Here is a 19192-nt window from a genome sequence, read left to right as displayed (position 1 = left end):
AGTTTTTCATATCCATTCTGTAAGGACTTACAGTATAGACATGAAATTGAATATAATCTTATTCTGTTTCATTAAATTCCTTTGAGAGCCCACAGACTAGCTATTAATTTTGCTCAATTTTCTATGCAGATAATTACCTCTTCTGAAAATATAATTTTTTTCATCTGTTTTATTTCTTGTGATTCTTTTCTCTATTTCTTGCACTGACTAGAGCCTCCAATTTTATATCAAACAGGAGAAATGACAACAGTATTTTTTTCATGTTTGATATCTTAAAAAGATTAGGCTGAATGATTTTATTGTCCATTTATTTGTTTCCATGTGACTTCTATATATATAGATGAGTTTTTGTTTTATGATAAATTTTATTGTGGTGAGTAAATTTCATTTAGTCATAGCTGTCATTGAATACTGAGGTTGTTTATTATCTATTGGTTTTAAAATCATTTATCTCATATTAACTTTCTTGTATGTATCAGTTTCTAAGAAATTTAAAGTTTTCAACTGTTACTGTTGATATATCTATTCCCAATATATTTTCCCAGTTGTTAGTTTATGTCACTTGAGGAGGTATTTTTGTGCATATATTTCTCTTCCCCATTTACCATTGTTAGAAAATTCTCCATTTTCATAATGCTTTCCAATATTGAGTTTCATAAATGCCAAGCAGTAACAGTTACTGAAGATTCATATGTACATGTCAGATTAGTTATCACTATAACAAAACCAATTCATTTACCACAGTCATGTATTTCTATTGTTTCAAAATTGTGTTGCACTTTTTCCTTTCTGTGCTATCATCCTTGTTTGTTTATATCTTTGAAAACATTGTTATTAATTTTATTTTTAGCAGAAATATCAGAAGGAAGAATAATTATATGCATTTGTTCAATATACTAATTTACTAAACAATTATTTTTAGTTTTTGAAAATCTTCTCTCTCTCTCTCCATCTCCTGTCACTTTTAGTTTTTTCTCTTTGGTGGACTTCAAATACATTGATATTAAAACATTTAAATTTGCTGGGCATGGAAGTTCATGCTGCAATCCCAGGTACTCAGGAGGTAGATATAGGGAGGATTGTGGTTCAAGGCCAGCCTGGGCAAAAATTTTGTGAGACCCCATCTCAACAAATAATCCAAGTGTGGTGATCATACCTGTAATTATAGCTACATAGGAGGCATATGTAGGAGCATAACAATGATTTTGATCCTCCTATATATGCCTCCTCTGTAGCTAAACCTGGATGGTTGGCTCAGGCACTAGTGCCAGACCCTATCCAAGAAATACCAAAGGTCAAAAGTTCTGGAACATGGCTCAGGTGTGCCTGCCTAACAAGCATGAGGTCTTGAGTTCAATTTTCATTTTACATTTAATTTTTATTCCTTCATTTTATGCATCCTGGGGATATTATTGAATTATTCTTTGATTTAATAAGATAATTTTCAAGTCTAGTATGTCTTCCATTTGGAGAATTTCTTATTTGTTTTGCTTATTATTTCTGGCAGATTGTGTTTAGTGTTTTCTCTGCTTCAAGTTTCATATATTTGAACTAATTTATTAAATTCATTTTAACTCATATTGCCTCTGATCTGTTGAATCTGATATTCCCAATTCTTTATTCTATTTCTTTAATATAAATTTTTTTGTTCTTTCTATATATTCTTTCCTTTCTTTTCTTTCTTTTCTTTTCTTGAGTATTGCTACCTTGTATGATAATATTCAACTACCAAAAAGTTAGATAGTCACAGTCCCTAACGTTGTCTTCCCTCCCATTACTGCAAATGATCCATTTGAATTCATGAGCATTGTGACCACGGATGTTATGTATAAATAGATTTCTACGGGGAAGGGGTTTTTGTTGAAAGAGTCTTGTGATATTATAGTTTGGAACATAATCTATGTGACAGTATCTCTCTCGGTACCCATCTTGAGACTTTAAAAGTGCCAGGATGATTTATCATTGTTTTAATAAATTTTCTATGATGATCAAAAGAATATATTATCATTGTTGAAAACTGGAAAATTCTGGAATGCTTAAAGAAAACACAAAATGCTTTGAAAATCAAACCCAGATATTTTGTAATTTAATAAAACAGTGCACATTATTTCAAATAATATGCACACATTTGAGATTTACATCATTTACATCTCTTCAAAATCACATATGTATGTGAATATCAACCTATTATTTCAAAGAAATATATTTAACAATTACCATATTTGTGGAAATGTGTTGTTTCCAGCTCCTGTTATTGTGAAATAATGTTGTGATAAACAACTTTATACATAAACCTTTGGCAGTAGACTTATTATTTTCTTTTTCTTTTTTAGACAGTGTCTCCCTATGTAGGTCAGACTGCCCTTAAACTTGTAATCATCCTTCCTCCATCCTCCCAAGTGCCAGGATTTTAGGCACACACTATCATACTTAGCTTGGCTGGATTTATTTTCTTAGGAGACATTCCAACACATAAAAATTATTAAAGAGCATGAGATCATTTTATAGAAATTTGATATAACAAGCCTATGAACTCCCCCTGCTTTTCTAAAAAAATTAAAGGAATTATTAATCAAGTATTATATTTATTTTCAGTGAACCTAGATGCCTACTTAAAATTATTCCCAGTGCCTAGCCTCTTCTGAAGTAATCTTGATTGGAAGAAAGAAGAGCACCTTGTTGGACAGACAACAATGGATGTTGGAGTTCATCCTCCTCTCTCAGTCTTTGCTGATAGTAATGGGAGAGGCTACAGTGCTGTCAGAAATAGGACAATTACTGGCTGACAGAGCGGCTGAAGTGGTAAGGGCACCTGCCTAACAAGCATGAGGCCCTGAGTTTAAACCCAGTACTGCCAAAAAAAAAAAAAAAAAAAAAAGAAAGAAGACAATTATTGCCAGAAACTGTGTTCCTTTTTCACCATTATTTGGTAAGAGGAAGTACAATTCCCATGGGGCTTTTTTCAGCATTCATTGGCATTTCTTGGCTGCATACTTGTTTAGCACCCAATCCCATGCATATGGAATGCAAAAGATTACCCAGGAAATATGCTGCCGTGCCATTTGTTAAATCTTATGGTGTCAGGCCAGTCCAGTGTCCTTACCTTCCAGAATATTCTGATGTAAGATTTATATGTGACACATAGGGTTTTTACCAGTATATAACAGAAGGAATAGGGAAAATGTGTCTATTATATATTGCCCAAAACTGGAGGGTCCTAACTTTTGTTTCTTTCAACTTCTAGTTTTTATTTTTCCATTTTTTCAGAAAAGAGATGTATGACATGTCTGTTTTGGAATATAGTGATATTTGTTCTTGTCTAATTAATGGCCATTTTTCAAAATTATATTAGCACTTCCATTATAATTTTTCTTTTATGATTTTCATTTATTACAATGCATTTAAGTGAGGTTGTAGTTTGATTATTATTCAAATTCTTAGTTTTCCATAACTTTTTGTCTTTCATTTCAGTATCTCTGCCTTTTCTTTAAAAACTTATTTCATAACTCACGTATGTGAATTTCTGCATTTTATTCTAATATAAACCTCCATACTGTTCTGCCATATTTTTTAAAATCTTTTTTGAAGAAATTCCTGTGCAAGTGTCTGTGAATTAAACATTCTTAAATTCTGTTTATTAGTTTAAATACAATTCAGTTACTTCATGTTTCTAGTTGTTAAAAGCTATCACTCTTCTAAGATAATAACTTCTACATGATCTTTATTTAAATACAACTTAACTTATATATAAAATAAAATGTATTGGTTTCTGTGACTTAGAAGTTCAAAAATATCATTGACATCAGTCATGACTAGATCCATTGTCCTAAACAATATCAACAACATTTCTACTTATCAGTGGTCCCTACAACAATATACTATCTTCATTCTTAGAGAGAAATTGAGAGAATTAGCTTTTCAAAGCCTCCATGTCCATACCCTTTTATATATGAATAAAATTGTATGGGACTGAATGGAGAGGTTTCAGTTTACTTTGACATGTACATATGCTACTTTCTGTCAGAAGCCATAAGTCACCATTGTTCTAAATAAAAAGAGACATCGAAGAGGCAGAGAGATGGCTCAAACACCAGCACAAGATTTAGTGTTTGGGAAAGAGCTCTACAGAGGGAGTCCCCAACAAAACAGCTAGAGCCTCCAGCTGCTTACAGACTTGGAGTAGATACAGAAGAGCTGTCTGGAAGCAAAACCCCACTGGTTAGGAAAATTCTTCTGAAATGGAGTCAGTCATCACTAGGGGAAGCTAGATGAGATAAGTGGTAACTAGGTAGATAAATTGCTTGGGGAAAGCTAGAGGAGATAAATGGTAATTAGGTAGATAAGTTGCTCAGTTCCAGACCCTCTGGGGAGGTGGCAGCTTGTTGTTTCCTTAAGGCTAGATGTGGTCCTTCCAGTGGGTAGTGGGGTATCAGTAAGCTGCCTGAAAGGGTGGGGGTCCAATCCTAACATGGCTTATTTTTGTTTACCCTAACATTCCTAACTTTTTTTATTCATTTATTCATATGTGCATACCTTGTTTGGGCCATTTTTCCCCCATACCCCCCCTTGCTTTCCCCCCTCACCCCCCTTCGCTTCCAGGCAGAATCTGTTCTGCCCTTATCTCTCATTTTGTTGAAGAGAGAGTATAAACAATAATAAGAAAGACAAAGCGTTTTTGCTAGTTGAGATATGGATAGCTATACAGAGAGATTCCTAGCATTGTTTCCATGTACAAATGTGTTACACAACATCCCATTCTAAGTTGATTCATCTCTAACTGTCCTTTTCTCTAGTTCCTGATCCCATTCTCATTTTGACCTCTGTCACTTTAAAGTTTTTGTATTAGTTCCTCTGCAGTGAGGACATCAAATACTATCATGTTTTGGGTTTCTTATCTATCCCCATACCTCTCGTGTGTGCTCTTACCTTATCATGTGACCCAAGTCCGACCACATTGCGGTATTTCCCCTAGATCTAAAGTCTGTATATGAGGGAGAACATACGATTTTTGGTCTTCTGAGCCTGGCTAACCTCACTCAGAATGATGTTCTCCAGTTCCATCCATTTACTTGTGAATGATATGATTTCATTCTTTTTCATGGCTGAGTAGAATTCCATTGTGTATAAATATCACTCAAAATGGATCAAGGACCTTAATATCAGACCTGAAACTCTAAAGTTGGTACAGGAAAGAGCAGGAAACACTCTGGAAGTAATAGGTATAGGCAAGGACTTCCTTAATAGAACCCCAGCAGCTCAGCAACTAAGAGAAAGTATAGACAAATGGTACTTCATAAAACTAAAAAGCTTCTGCACAACAAAAGAAATGGTCTCTGAACTGAAGACACCACCCCCAGAGTGGGAGAAAATGTTTGCCAGCTATACATCAGACAAAGGACTGATAACCAAAATATACAGGGAACGCAAAAAACTAAACTCTCCCAAAATTAATGAACCAATAAAGAAATGGACAACTGAACTAAACATTCCTACCTTTTGATATATATATATATATATATGTGAATGGGCGCCAATGTTCCTCTATCTGCTTCCTACTGAATGGGGCCACCGAGTTCTCTTAAGGGGAGGGGATATCAGTAGGGTGTTCTTGCTTTAGGTGACTGTAGCAGGCCTGTTGGAGAAATAGAATTGAGTTGATCTGTTTATGAGTAGTGTCCTGGACAAAAGCCTGGAGCCTTTTCACTTTGGGAAACAAAGTGAGAAAGTGTTTGAAGAAGGCAAGGTCACAATAGGAAAAATTAAGGAGTCCAAGCAGAGGGAGGACCCATGGCATCCACTTAGCCCAGGAAGATCACTGTTCCCAGCTGTCTGTTGTTCATTGTTAGAGATTGGCAACACATTCCCGAAGTGTCTTAGTGGCATCATGAACAATCCTGGACTAGTTGACATAAAAGCAGCATTTTTTCTGTAGAAGCAACATGGTTTTGAGTGGCATCATGTATAAAGAAATGCAGCCTTTGGGAGATAAAATGATACATGTAATTAAATACACATGGGCCAGTGGTTATCAGCATGAGAAGGAAAACCAAAAGATCTTGGGTTATGGACATCTGCTATAGGTTTGAGTAGACAAATGAACTGGGGACAGGGAACTAAAGTATGTATAGTAAATGGTCCCAACCACAGGTGGGACTGGGTTGTTCATTATCTCAGTTCTGATTTTGGGAGAGGTTCCAGAGCTATTATCTCCATCCTGAGCAGAATCTATTGTTGGGGGTAGTTTTAGTACCTTGTCATAAAGATGTTATGGATTATTCATGTCCTTTCTTGATTCCAAGATGGCTACAGGAGAGAATGGCTCAGAGCAAAGGACAATAGACAAAATGTAGAGACACGATGTTTTTGTGTTTTTAGTTAATTTATGGGCCCAATTAGGAAGTCAGTGCTTTTTAACAAAAGCAGTCCAAATACCTGGGGAACCAGTTGAACTAAGGTCTTTTGTCCAGTGACAAATACAGGAGAAAGGGGGAGATAACTGGCAGCTAAACCAAAAGTACGTGTTATATGAGTACAAAACTAGAAACACCTTTACAAAGTAGAATACAGAATAAGTAAAAGTCAGAATGCTCCCAGTTAAATAGACATCCTATGGGAAAATAACTTCATGAGCATAGACTACTAAAAAGATAAGTTGGAGCCAGCAAAAATAATTTGTTTTTATTTAAATGGAAGGCCTTGGCCAAAAATATGAGTTTTCCTTCTGTCAGATGTGCCTACAAGGGCTTGGATGTCTAGTAGTCCTGTTTAAGATCACTTCTTTAAAACCTCTTGGCTTCACTAACTTTTGTGAGGTCGGCACAGGTGACTCCATCTGGATTGTAATAGTTTTGCCCCTCTTGTCTCCAAACTGTCTCTGAAGATTCTCCTTTGGATAGTTTGTCAATCAAACATTCTAGTGCCAGGATAGCTTTCCCGGATGTTTTTGATGTTGGAGGGGAAAGGATCAGGGTACAAGGTCCAATCCTAACATGACTTTTTGATGTTCACCTTAACAACCATCACTGACATCCCTACCAGTACACATGGACCAGGGAATGAGGGCTTTTACTCAAAAAATGGGCTGTTGATAGATGAAAATATAAAACATTCCATCAGTATAGTATTTATGTAAAGTTGATTGTTGAAATACAAATGCAGATAAGTGATTTTCCCATTTTAAGTGTTATGGCAATTTATCATCCCCATTTGGGGATATCCATTCATATTTTCATTAATTATGTGAAAGAGCACATGATTTACCATATCTTTGCTTAATCTTTTAAAATTGTGACTATTTACTCGATAAAATTGATATAGCTTTTTGCTTAAATTTTCCTTTTCTTCTGATTACAAAGTTATATTAAATATGCATTTAATGACACTTTTACATATATACTTCTGTAGTATTTTAATGTTGCACTTTTTATATTTATACTTGCAATAATTTGTCATAGAGAATTTCTTGGAGAAGATGCAAGCCAGAGATTTGATCTTCATTAAGTCCCTATAGAAAAGTACTTTTTTTCTGTATCCTTTGTTTGAAATCTTTCATTTGCTTTGCTCATCCTTGAGTAAGGAGTATTTATAGAGATCTAATATACACTGCAATATTTTGCTTATAGAATCTTACTTACTCACAAGTCTAAAACTGAGCAGTTAATTTTCCCAATTGAAAGTACTGTTCTTTTGGGTTATTGTGGGTTTGTTTCCTCTCCTAAATTGTTGTATCCCTGACTCTATCAAAGATGGAATACATATATAAAATTGCCCGCATACACTGTAATCAGACTCTTCCTATCTTTTTGAGTGCCTCCATAGCTTTAATTGTTGAAACTATATGTCCTAGGATATAATGCCTTATTAGAAATATGTATTCCTTTATTTATTTCTGTATTTAGGTAAGAAAGATTATGTGAATCTCTTTTTCTAACAAACCTACTTCCTGATAGGAAGGCAAGTTTTTGGTAATACTTTGCTAGTCTTCCCTTGAATATTTTTATCCTCCTAGATATAACCTCTCTACTATGAAAAAAATTAATAAGTATATAACTAAGGTAGGTGACATAATGTTGAAGTACTTTCCACATCTAAATATATTCTCATTTATGCTCAATATAAATGCATTATCAACATGGATTTAGAGGGAAGTCTGAGTATTGTAAAAGAAATGAAAGGAGAATCATGTAAGCATAATTCAATCACTCCTGTATTGTTTTCAGTAGTCCCAGTAATTCTTTCCAGTCCCAAATTTATCATGGTCAACTCATCTAAAATAAACTCCAGTAACTTAATGTAATTAGCTCTTTCACAAACCAGTTTATGACTTTGCAGCCTGAAGAAGGCTTACTCCTTCATAACTTCTATCCTACTGCCTTGTGAAAATATTCAGTTTGACAGGTGGTCATTGTCAAAAAAACAAGAACTGATCAGTACTTAAAGCAATAAAAACAGACTTTTTTCAGGACTATTACAATGGGGGAAAATATCTCAGTATAACCCTGCACCAAAATCTGAATGTAGTATGGGGAAGTAGAAATTTGTAGTCAATGTCTAGTGTGGATGGAAAAATATTAAGAGACAACATCAGGGGTAATAAGGGATTCTGACTAAATTAAAAAGGGTGATCATATCTCACCTGGTAGTGATGAAGGATGAATAATCTTAATGGATATTGAGGATGGGTTTTTGCTAAATTAACTTAGCAAGGTTCTTTCCAAAACTGGCTTTTACAAGGAAATGAATGTATAGCCTATGAGATGGTATGGGAAACTGACTAAAGTTTGGTCAAGGGAAATAATTTTTTTTCCATCAAGTGAGGTGAACTTTCTCCATAGCTTTACCTTTCCATCAATGTTTGAGTGCTCAAGTATTGACATCATAGAAACACATCTAGGTAACTTATCCTTTATCCCAATTTGTGTGGCAGACACCTTTCAATCACCATAACAAATATTTGAATTAATAAACTGATAAAGAGTAAAGGTTTATTTTAGCTCACCAGTTTAGATGTTTCATTCCAGGATAAAGGGTTTCCATTACTTTTGGGCCAATGGCAACACAATCACTTTCATTCCATTGAAAGTATTTTTACATCTTCTTCCCCATAATATAATTTAACTCTAATCTTTATTGTCAGCCTACTCTCATTTCATCACTTTTTAAAGTTTCAATGACAAACTTTCCCAAAAGATAATCCTTTTAAAAAACTAGATTCATTAATAGCACAAAAGGGTTGATGTGAAAATTCCATGTATGCATACAGTGTATTTTGAGCATATTCACTCCCTCTATCACATTATCTTAACCTCCTTCCCCCTTTCATCCCTTTAAAAAACAATATTTGGTGAGTTTCTTTAGGCTATCAACATTCACATATAAGTAAAATATTTTGATCCCATTCACCCCACACCCTCCCTATTTCCCAACCCCCTCCCATTGAATCCTCCCAAGATAGGACTTCTTTGGCATTCAAGTCACATTAGTATTTCTATTTTTAAAATCATTTTAGACCTTGATTCTGCATATAGAAGAAAATAGCAATGTCTGGGTTTTTGAGTTTAGGTTATTTTACTCAATATTATGATCTCCAATTCCATCCATTTTCCTGCAAATGACATAATTTCATTCTTATTATGACTGAATAATATATGTATTAACAGACTTCCTTTATTTATTCATTGTATTATGGGCACCTAGGTTGACTCCATAGCTTGGCTATTATGAATAGTGCTGCAATAAACATGGGTGTGCAATAATCTCCATTATATGGTCACTTTCTGTTTTATACATGTCTAGGAGTAGAATAGGGGGATCATATAGTAGTTTTATTTTTAGTTTCTGGAAAACTCTCTACACTTACTTCCATAGTGGCTGCACTAATTTACATTCCCACCAACAGTGTAAGAGCATTCCTTTTCCCCATGACTTCATTAGCATTTTTTGTCATTTATTTTCTTGATAATAGTCATTCTGACTGGAGTGAGATGAAATCTCAATGATGTTTTGATTTGCATTTCTTTTATGGCTGATATTTGTTGATGTATCCCTTTTCCTGACCCCTCAATAGCTTCATATCTTTTATACAATTGCACACAAAACCCTCAATGCCTTTTCAAAGGATAAATTTCCAAATTCTCAGCCAAATTGACTACCTGGTGTTGGCTGAACATGTCTCTGTATTTTACTGTAGCCATAATTTTCTCCTGCTGTGTTTGCTGATTGGAATGTCATTCTCTCTGATAGACATAGTAGATAACTATGTGATGTCTACTGTGTCATTGAAACATACATAAATGATAAATACTATCTGAAATTTTTCTCATTTCTTTCCTTCTCAAATTGAACACATTCTCATTTTTAAATACCCTCTAGTGAATTACTTTCTTCTTTGAGAATCCTTGTTTATCATGGGAAGTCATTTTCTTCCTCTCTGACTCTAAGCAGTTTGACAATGAATGTTTAACTTTGTCAGTCAGAGCACTATACATTCCTGATTATAGCAATTACCATTTGGACATGAATATTCCTTAATAAGATCTTAATTTTGGTATAAGTATTAGGAAAAATATTTTATATTTCTGTTCAGATTTATGAGAGAGCAAAATATTAGCCTGATCCTGCTTCTAGTCATACCATCATGCCAAGGAAATAGCAAGTATAACATGGAAGTAACGTAAGTCAACACAAAGGAAATGGGATCTTTGGGATGGAGATCCTTGGGATGGAGAATGTGAGAATAAGTATTGAAGATATTATTCAAGTTTTAATATTCCTTAAAGTCACCATCGTCTATAAATCTTCAGGTTTGTGTATAATTAAAATTTGCCTTTGCCTAATTCATGTTGGTTGTTTTTTTTGTCACAGGAAAATAATATAATAAGTACTAAGTGGTTTTCTCATACATTGATTTACTTTTACTTCTTGGGATGCTAACCTAATTTTAATGGGCAGTCAGTATTGTTAAATTTCCATTTATTCCATCTCTGGAACCACATATTTTTACCCTCCAAGTTCAGCTTCTCTCAATCTATGCACAATTTATATGAAATTCCTCATGAGACATTATTTATAATTTTCACTATCAAATCTTGCAAACATTCTCAAACATAGAGGACAATTGAAACCTGAATTAAAAAGAAATTCCAGCTAATCCTAATGTTGCTGAGCATTTGAAGATGGACTAAAATAGCACCCATATTCTTACATGAATTGTTTTCATTAGAATAAAAGATACATCGATACCATGAGGATACTTTTTCTAGTAATGTTACATGCAAAGAAAAAATGTATTATTTCTGTTACCATGAATGTTAATTCATTTTTCCAATTAAACATTTTGTCTGAAAACCAATATCAAACAGATTCAACTTCAAAATTATAACATGGTTGGAAATTATTCCTATCATTTAGAAGTCACTTGTGGTGGCTTAGCAGTCTCTGGTGTTTAATAGATGATAAATTACTTAGCAGAAATACCAAGGGCAAGGGTATTCTAGCTAAACTAACCTAACAGGATTCTTGCCAAATATAGACCAGCATGATTAGATAGCACTTGAGGGATGGTGGAGGCTGAAGAACATGATCAACTATCAATGGTAGGAGTTGTTGCTAAACTAAATTAACAAAGTTGTTGCTAAGACTGAACATTCACTTCTGCTGAATTAACAATGGTGCGTGGTATGTGCAACTTTAAGGAAAGCAAACTTGAAGTGCACTATCTCTTAGTGCTTCTGTCCTATGGAAATGATGCTTATTTCAGAATATCATAGATTGCATAAGTACTAAAAGAAATTGGGTAAAAATAAAATAGACAACTCACTCTGCTGGTGGAATCAGGGAAGCCATAAACATTTCTATTTTTTTTCTGTCAGACATATAAGAAGAGAATTAATCATACTTTGTCTACTTGTCTTTTTACTGCCTGGGACATCAAAAGCAATTAAGAAGGAATAATTTCATAGACTGACTCTTGGAAGAAAAGAAAAATTCTTATTTCTTTAGTGAAAGGTTAATTATGTCATGATTCTCAGTCTGTGAAAATTAAACAGTTAAAAATCACTCCCTATAGTTGGTGGCAATATAATCATTCTACTAGCTATTATTATTTAAATGTGCATGTTTGGATGCATGCAATCTGCATTGTGACTAAATGTAAATACTTCATACCTTGAGATGTTTTGGAGAAAAAATGAGATTGTCATTTTAAATCCTATAGCATGATTATTTGAAATGGATGCCATTCAAATATATTAAGTCTAACCACAAAACAAAATAGCCAACAAATAAAGAGTTGACATTTTATTCTCTCTAGCCCTTGCTTTTTTTGCTAAGTCCCCACTTCACAAAGCATGCGGTTTTTTTTCAGAGAGGAAATATAAAGAAGTTAACCAGCCATAAAGTGTCTATGAAAGTAACAGGAAGGAATTCTCTACATTGTAAACCATAGGGAAATAATCTTTATAAAACTATGCCAAGAATTTGGCAGAGGATGCATTTACATTTACAATATAATTGTGATAATTTTGAGCTTTGTAAGAGCTATGATACTAAATTTATTCTGTATCTGCTATTTCATTATAAATTCTTGAAGTCACATGAAAATTCCAACTAAAATCTCATAATGAAGAACCTACTAGACATTCAAATTATTTTCAGTCTTTAAAGGTATTAGAATGGAAACAAACATGAATATTTAGTTCTGATGTTAGAGTATATCAGCTCAAACTTTTGCTTATCATAAGTCATTTGGAACTAACAGAAATAAAGTATCATCATTTTACTGGTAAAAATACTTGGCATATAAGATTTGCCAATATTTTAGGTTAATAAATTATTTTAAAAAATTGTTTATTTTTCTTTGAAATTATCATAAAATTTTAGTTGAGGCGAGAAGAGAAAACAATATTATTCTTTGAAGATTAGTTATGGGACACTATGAGGTCTAAAGGTTTCTATTAGAAGCCATTTATAATGCAGCAAATGTAGCCAACAGCTTAATTCAAATAAATTTGGAGCACATTGTTATTGACCCAAAGGACCTTCATAGTTCATCCTCTGTAAAACACTAATATTTATTTCTCAAAGCCAAGGTCACAGAGTACAAAGCTATAGAAAAACTTATGAACATAGTAATTATTAAGTGTGTTGATTTAAGTTTATAGTATTTCACAAGACAAGTCGGATGTACCCATTTCTGTACAGGAACTCTTGACCTTAGAAGTTAGCTTGCTTAGGAATTATATGTGTGCTTTTGTTTACCAAATGCGGATACCAATATGTTAGAATTTTGTTAGCCTAACTCAGACATTTTAATTACTATGTGTTGTGAAAGTTTCTCATTTTTAGTAATGAAATATATGTGTTGTGTAAGTGACAAAGGGCTACTTTAAAATACAGCATTAAGAAAGACCAAATTGGGGGTGTGGCACAAAGTGATAGGCCACATGCCTAGAAAGTATGTAAGGCTCTGAGTTCAGGCTTCAGTACCTCCAAACAAATCAAGAAAGATTATTAGATGCCTATACTCCCAGTCACTCTCGTGGGTAAGTCAGGATTATTGCTGATCCAGGGAGTATGAAGCCAGCTTTGGCAACACAATGTGACTTTTGCTAATAAATAAATAAGTAAGCCAAAGGTATAAAACTAGACCATTAGAATTTACAAATGAACAAGTAATACCTAAAAATCACATTTTGTAACTCTGGATAATGTATGATATTTTATTCACAATCACATGCTTTTCTCCATTCCATAATTTGTAAATATAAATCTGTAAATATATAGCATTTATATAATCTGAATAATATTTATGAATTAAACTTGCTCACTCTTGTGGTATGTTGAGCCAGCATATAAGCTTCAGATTAATTCTCTTCTTATTAAATTCTAATTTCCCTGTCACACATTTCATATTGCTTATTATTGAATGTGTACCTGTGTATAATTTTCTAAATAAAGAAACACTAAATGTGTTTTGAAGGTTGGTGTATGAAAATAGTTACATGAAATTCTCCCCAATGTTTCTGATGAAGAACAGAACTGTTTTTCAGTTTTGGATTATATTGTTATGTACAGAGCCATAAATATCAAAATTTTCTTTCAAGAAAGAACATTCTCACTTCTTTTTAATTCTTTTTTGTGAGAAGACTGTGATAGAATTTAAAATCAAAGAAAAATGATCCGACATATATCATGATGGTAGCAAGTAGAATAGAAATATGGCTGCAGCTTTTGAAAGCAATAAAGTTAGACTTGGTCATCATTTTAAAAGTATGAATAATTAAGTATGTACACTCAATAAAATATTTCCTTCTCTTAATTTAAAAAGGAAATTTTAGAATTATGAAACTTTCAGTTATAAACTAAGCAAATTATCAGTAATGAAAGGAGCATCTACCAACTCCAAGAACATATTCAAAATTTAATTTTCTTCTCTAAAAGTCCTCCACAAATACAAAATGATCATAAAAATGTACGTGACTAACTTCAAAGATAGATATGGTAAACCCAGTCTTTTGTAGGTCATTAAATTGTAGTTTTTTTTATTCCTAATGAAAGTTATTTCTTATATTAAATTAAAATCAGTCCACTAGTAGTTTCTGCCAAATGTTTTCATTTCCACCTCTTACAGACATATTGTTTGTTTTAGATCCCTATATAAGTAGCTCAATTTGACTTATCTCCAGGATGTGCATTTCCTTTTAAAACTGTGGCACACAATTTCAGTTCAGGGAATAACTTGGTTAAGGACAAAAAAAAATCTCCCTTTGTGTTTTTAATTTGAACTAAGATAGTATTATAAAACACACTTTTCAAAATTTTGTGGCTATTTTGCATTTGTTTCGTAGTTAACTAAACAATATCTTGATAAAAATGAAAATACCCTAATTATTTGTAAAGGTTTTGGAGAATGAACTAAAATAAAAATTGAAATTCAAGGTTAGATGTATTAGTGTTACCATCCAAGGGTAGCTTACTACACATCCTTTTAAAAATGTTCTATGTTATTACTTTTATAATTTGCTAGGTTGAAGGAAGTCTGGCTTATTTACAAAGGAATGCTATAATTACAAAATATGAATGTTAGTGATTACAATTTACAGTAAACTATTCTTATTTTTAAGCATATTAAATTATAATTAAATGCAGTGAAATGTCATTTAAATAATTGAGAAATTAATTTGATAAAAGAGAATTTATAATCTTTAAGCAAATACAGTACACTATTATTAATGTGAATGAATTCATAAATTGAAAATAATCTACTTAGATCAACTGGGATGTTTTTAAACAAAACAACTTCATTGGTTGCTGATGCTTTTCAAAAATTTTGTTGCTATACAAGTTGTGTGATTTATTTTTTCAGTATTTAGAACTCTGTTCCATTTTTTCAGCAGTGGTTTTATAGTAATTTATGAGTCTTTTCCTTTTTAATTACATATTTCTCTTGCTTGTTTATGGATATACAAAGTTCTTGTGCACAAATTGATCTAAAAGGGCAAATAACAACCTAGATATAGAATGGCAAGAAATGAAGGAACATTCCAGATCTCATATAAGATATGAAACATAGAGACAAACTGTGACAAAATATTCTTCCTAAAAGAAAAACTGAAGAACAACTTCATAAGTTGCTATTTTTGTCAGAAATATTGGAAAGAGAAATAATTGTGATTAAAGTATATTTCTGCCTAAAATGGCATCGGTATTTGATGTTTAGGAAAACTCTAATAATGAGCACTATATAGGAAATTGTAGGTGTGTATATAAGCATATAGACATATATTTGATATACCAGATTATGTAAATCTGTACACTTTATGTTTTCTTGTTTAAAAGTCTCCTTAGATTTAATCTGCAAAAAACATATCTACATTTCTTTGACGTCTCATACTTACACCTAATTTTCTGCCTATATATACCCTGTCATAAAAACCTAGCATCTAGAAAAGCACTCTTCAGTAGAACTTTCTGTTATACACACACTAAAATGGCTAAAATAAAAAGAGCAAAGCCTATAAATGCTGGCAAGAATTTAGAGCAAACTGTACTCTCATATATAGTTGATAGGAATATAAAATGATAAAACAATTTAAAAATCAGTTGGGCAGTTTGTCATGCGATTAAACATACACCCATACCATGAAAAAGCATTTCCACTTCTACATATTTACCCAAGAGAAATGAATGCATACGTATAAAGATACGTGTTTAAGAATCTTCGGTTACTTTATTTTCCAGTTATATTTCCTCTTCTTAAACAGAGGCATAATAGCTTTCTAAAAATCCCATCACTTGTCAGTTTCATGACAGAAGTAATCAAAGTTTACATCTTTATTGTTTTTATTGCCCATGAGACTATAATTACCTCTTTTTCTCATAGTAGTTTGTCTAAAGAAATCAAGGTTTCTTAGCACTAATTATATAAAGAAATAAAGAACTTGTGTATGACTGTCATTGATTTCTGTCTCATTACATGATAACTGTCTCTCTGGAAAGCTGTACTTTTACTGCTGCCTAAGTTAATTATTAGTAACAGAAAATTTGCCAAGGGGAAACCTAGGAGTAAAAAAAATAAATCGGGAAATATAACTATGTTAATCAAATTTTAAGATTCATGTAAGCATAATTGTATGCTCTTATTTGCCAATAAAGATTAATTCTTTAGAAACTGGCATATCACATAGGTCTTTTTTGGCAATAGCAATTTTTATTCAAAATAGAAATATATCATTTAATTTTTTTTTAACTTTGACTAGTTTTAATATAAAATGTCCTACATAATCATTCACATATAATCCAAGTTCAATCTAGTTCTTAGTATGAAATTTCAATTGATCAAATCATTCTTGCTCTCCTAAATAAAAATATTAATTGTATACTGTTCACCATTGCATTTATATTCCAAGATAATAGGAAAGTATACAATGTTATTACTTTTAGTAACACATTTGTGTCTGGGTAGTTCAGAAAACATCATATAACAACCATCAAGGGTTTGAAACCAATCAATTGATTGGCAAAGAAGTGAACTGTATGACTATTAAAATGCTTACTATATTAATAATAGTTATTAGAGAACACATCTATATTGAGAAGGAAAGTATCTTTACATAAAAGTACAACACAGTGGGAGGATTATAATGCAGAATAACTTATTGTATATTATATGAATAACTAGAAGGAGATTGAAGATCTGAAACAAAAAGTAAAGTGATGGAAAAATTAATTACTGTGAAATGATCATTACATATTATATACATGTATTGAAATATCACTCTTCACCTCATGAATAAATATAACTGTTATGTTTTAATAAGTACAAATATTAACTGCCCTGACTTCATCATTGCATACCATACATATGTAACAATTTTGCAGATTCTACCCCATAATTTGTACAATAAAAATAATATTTTAAAGATGTATTTAAAATTATCTTTACATATTAAGGCAGATAACCCATTGTCAAAAAAGCATATGACTATGTCAATGAGGAGATATTTTATTCAGAAGAACTATTGTTATAAGGAGGCTCAAAGCCTAAGCCACAAATGTCTCAAAGAAAATGTGTATCAGCACAGCTTTTGTATGCAGAGATTGTGGGTGCAGCAAAAGGAATGAGAAGAGTCACAAAAATGGCTAGGGAAACAACTTAAAGCTTAAGGAACTCTGTGAAATACTGTCATAAGGAGAGAATTGAGGTGCACAAGGCCTGAAATAAAACAAACAATTTAAAGCTCACAACGTTCACATTAAAAGTTTAAGGCCTAGCTGTCTGTAACAATCCAGCCATCCTGAACTTGTATCAAGTGCTTTATTAGCTTTACAAATAATTTTTCATGTTTAAAATAGGTTTAAAGACACTCTTCATAAATAACTCAGGGATAAGAGAAATGTAAACTCGGAAATTAATGAATGAAAACTATTTCACTCAGGGGACATATTTTTGTTAGTGGTATTATTCATGGAGAACAAGTTACACCTTCTGTTTGAAATGCTGCTTGACTGAGAGTTGTCAATTGATTCTGTTGAGGATACATATGATGATGGGAGATTTCATAAAAATAAGGGAGATTAACCAGGATGCTATGTTAGGAGGCCACAAGTCAAATGAATTTCAAGACATGGATGCAAAGGAATCTCTTCTTGGGGGCATGAGTACAGCTGTGGTGATATGATGAATTCCATAGATCTAATACACTGCTGCTTCCATGATGGAAATTGTCCAATGTAATCAAACTATTACTAAGTAGGTAGGTGACTACCTGAGAGAATAGTGCCATTTAGGGGACTCAATATTGCACTATGCTGTGGGCAGACTGGACATTCTGTAGTAGCTATAGGCAGGTTGGAATTAATAAGTAGAAGGCCACATTTCTAAACCCATGCTGAACTTTCATTCTTGTCACTGTGGTCACTATTTTCATGAACCAATTAAGCAATTACAGAGATGGAGAAACTGACTGGTATCTATCATATTCAGTTGATTATTCAAACTTTTACCTGCTAAGACAACCTTGTGTTTTGTATTCACATAATTCATAAATATCATTATGTTTTAGATCATTCAGGAAGTTTGCCTACATAGCTCCTTTCTGAATTACCATGTAACAAATTTTTCCATCATGTTCTTTACAAGTTCCTGACAGTACACATCCAAGTCACTGGCCTCCACTTATGAATTAATATGCAATCTCATTTCTCTTTCCAAGCAAAGTAAAACAACAAGCCTTCAAATTTCAGTCCACTGGAAGGATTCTACTTTACAACTCTACTTCAGGGATATCCCAGGGAAGGGCTCTAGTTCTACAGCTCAGGCTGTGGCTGTTCACTGTTAGGCATTACCTTCATGTCATTTAGAACCAACTTCAAACCAGGCCCAAATTCTCTCTCATCCTCTGTCGACTGGTCATAGTTTACTTCCAATGAAGCCATACTACAGGCTGGGGAGAAAGAAGTCAATGTACCAAAAGTAAAGACTCTAAGTACTTGGGCTATTTCTTCAAGTAACTTGTGCTTTCAGTGCTCGTTTGTGCTTGTAACATTTCTATTTGATGATGAAGTGTTGTGCCACCAAATTCAAGTCTTTGTGGGTTGTGCAGCAACCAGTTTATGATCATCAACTCACATCCCCACACAGGCAATTTACTCTCCCTTTGTTGAGCTCCCTCTTGGTAGAGAAATGGTTTTA

The sequence above is a fragment of the Castor canadensis genome, chromosome X (assembly GCF_047511655.1).
Source record: "Castor canadensis chromosome X, mCasCan1.hap1v2, whole genome shotgun sequence".
Classification (NCBI taxonomy): domain Eukaryota; kingdom Metazoa; phylum Chordata; class Mammalia; order Rodentia; family Castoridae; genus Castor; species Castor canadensis.
This window is presented reverse-complemented; position numbering follows the sequence as displayed.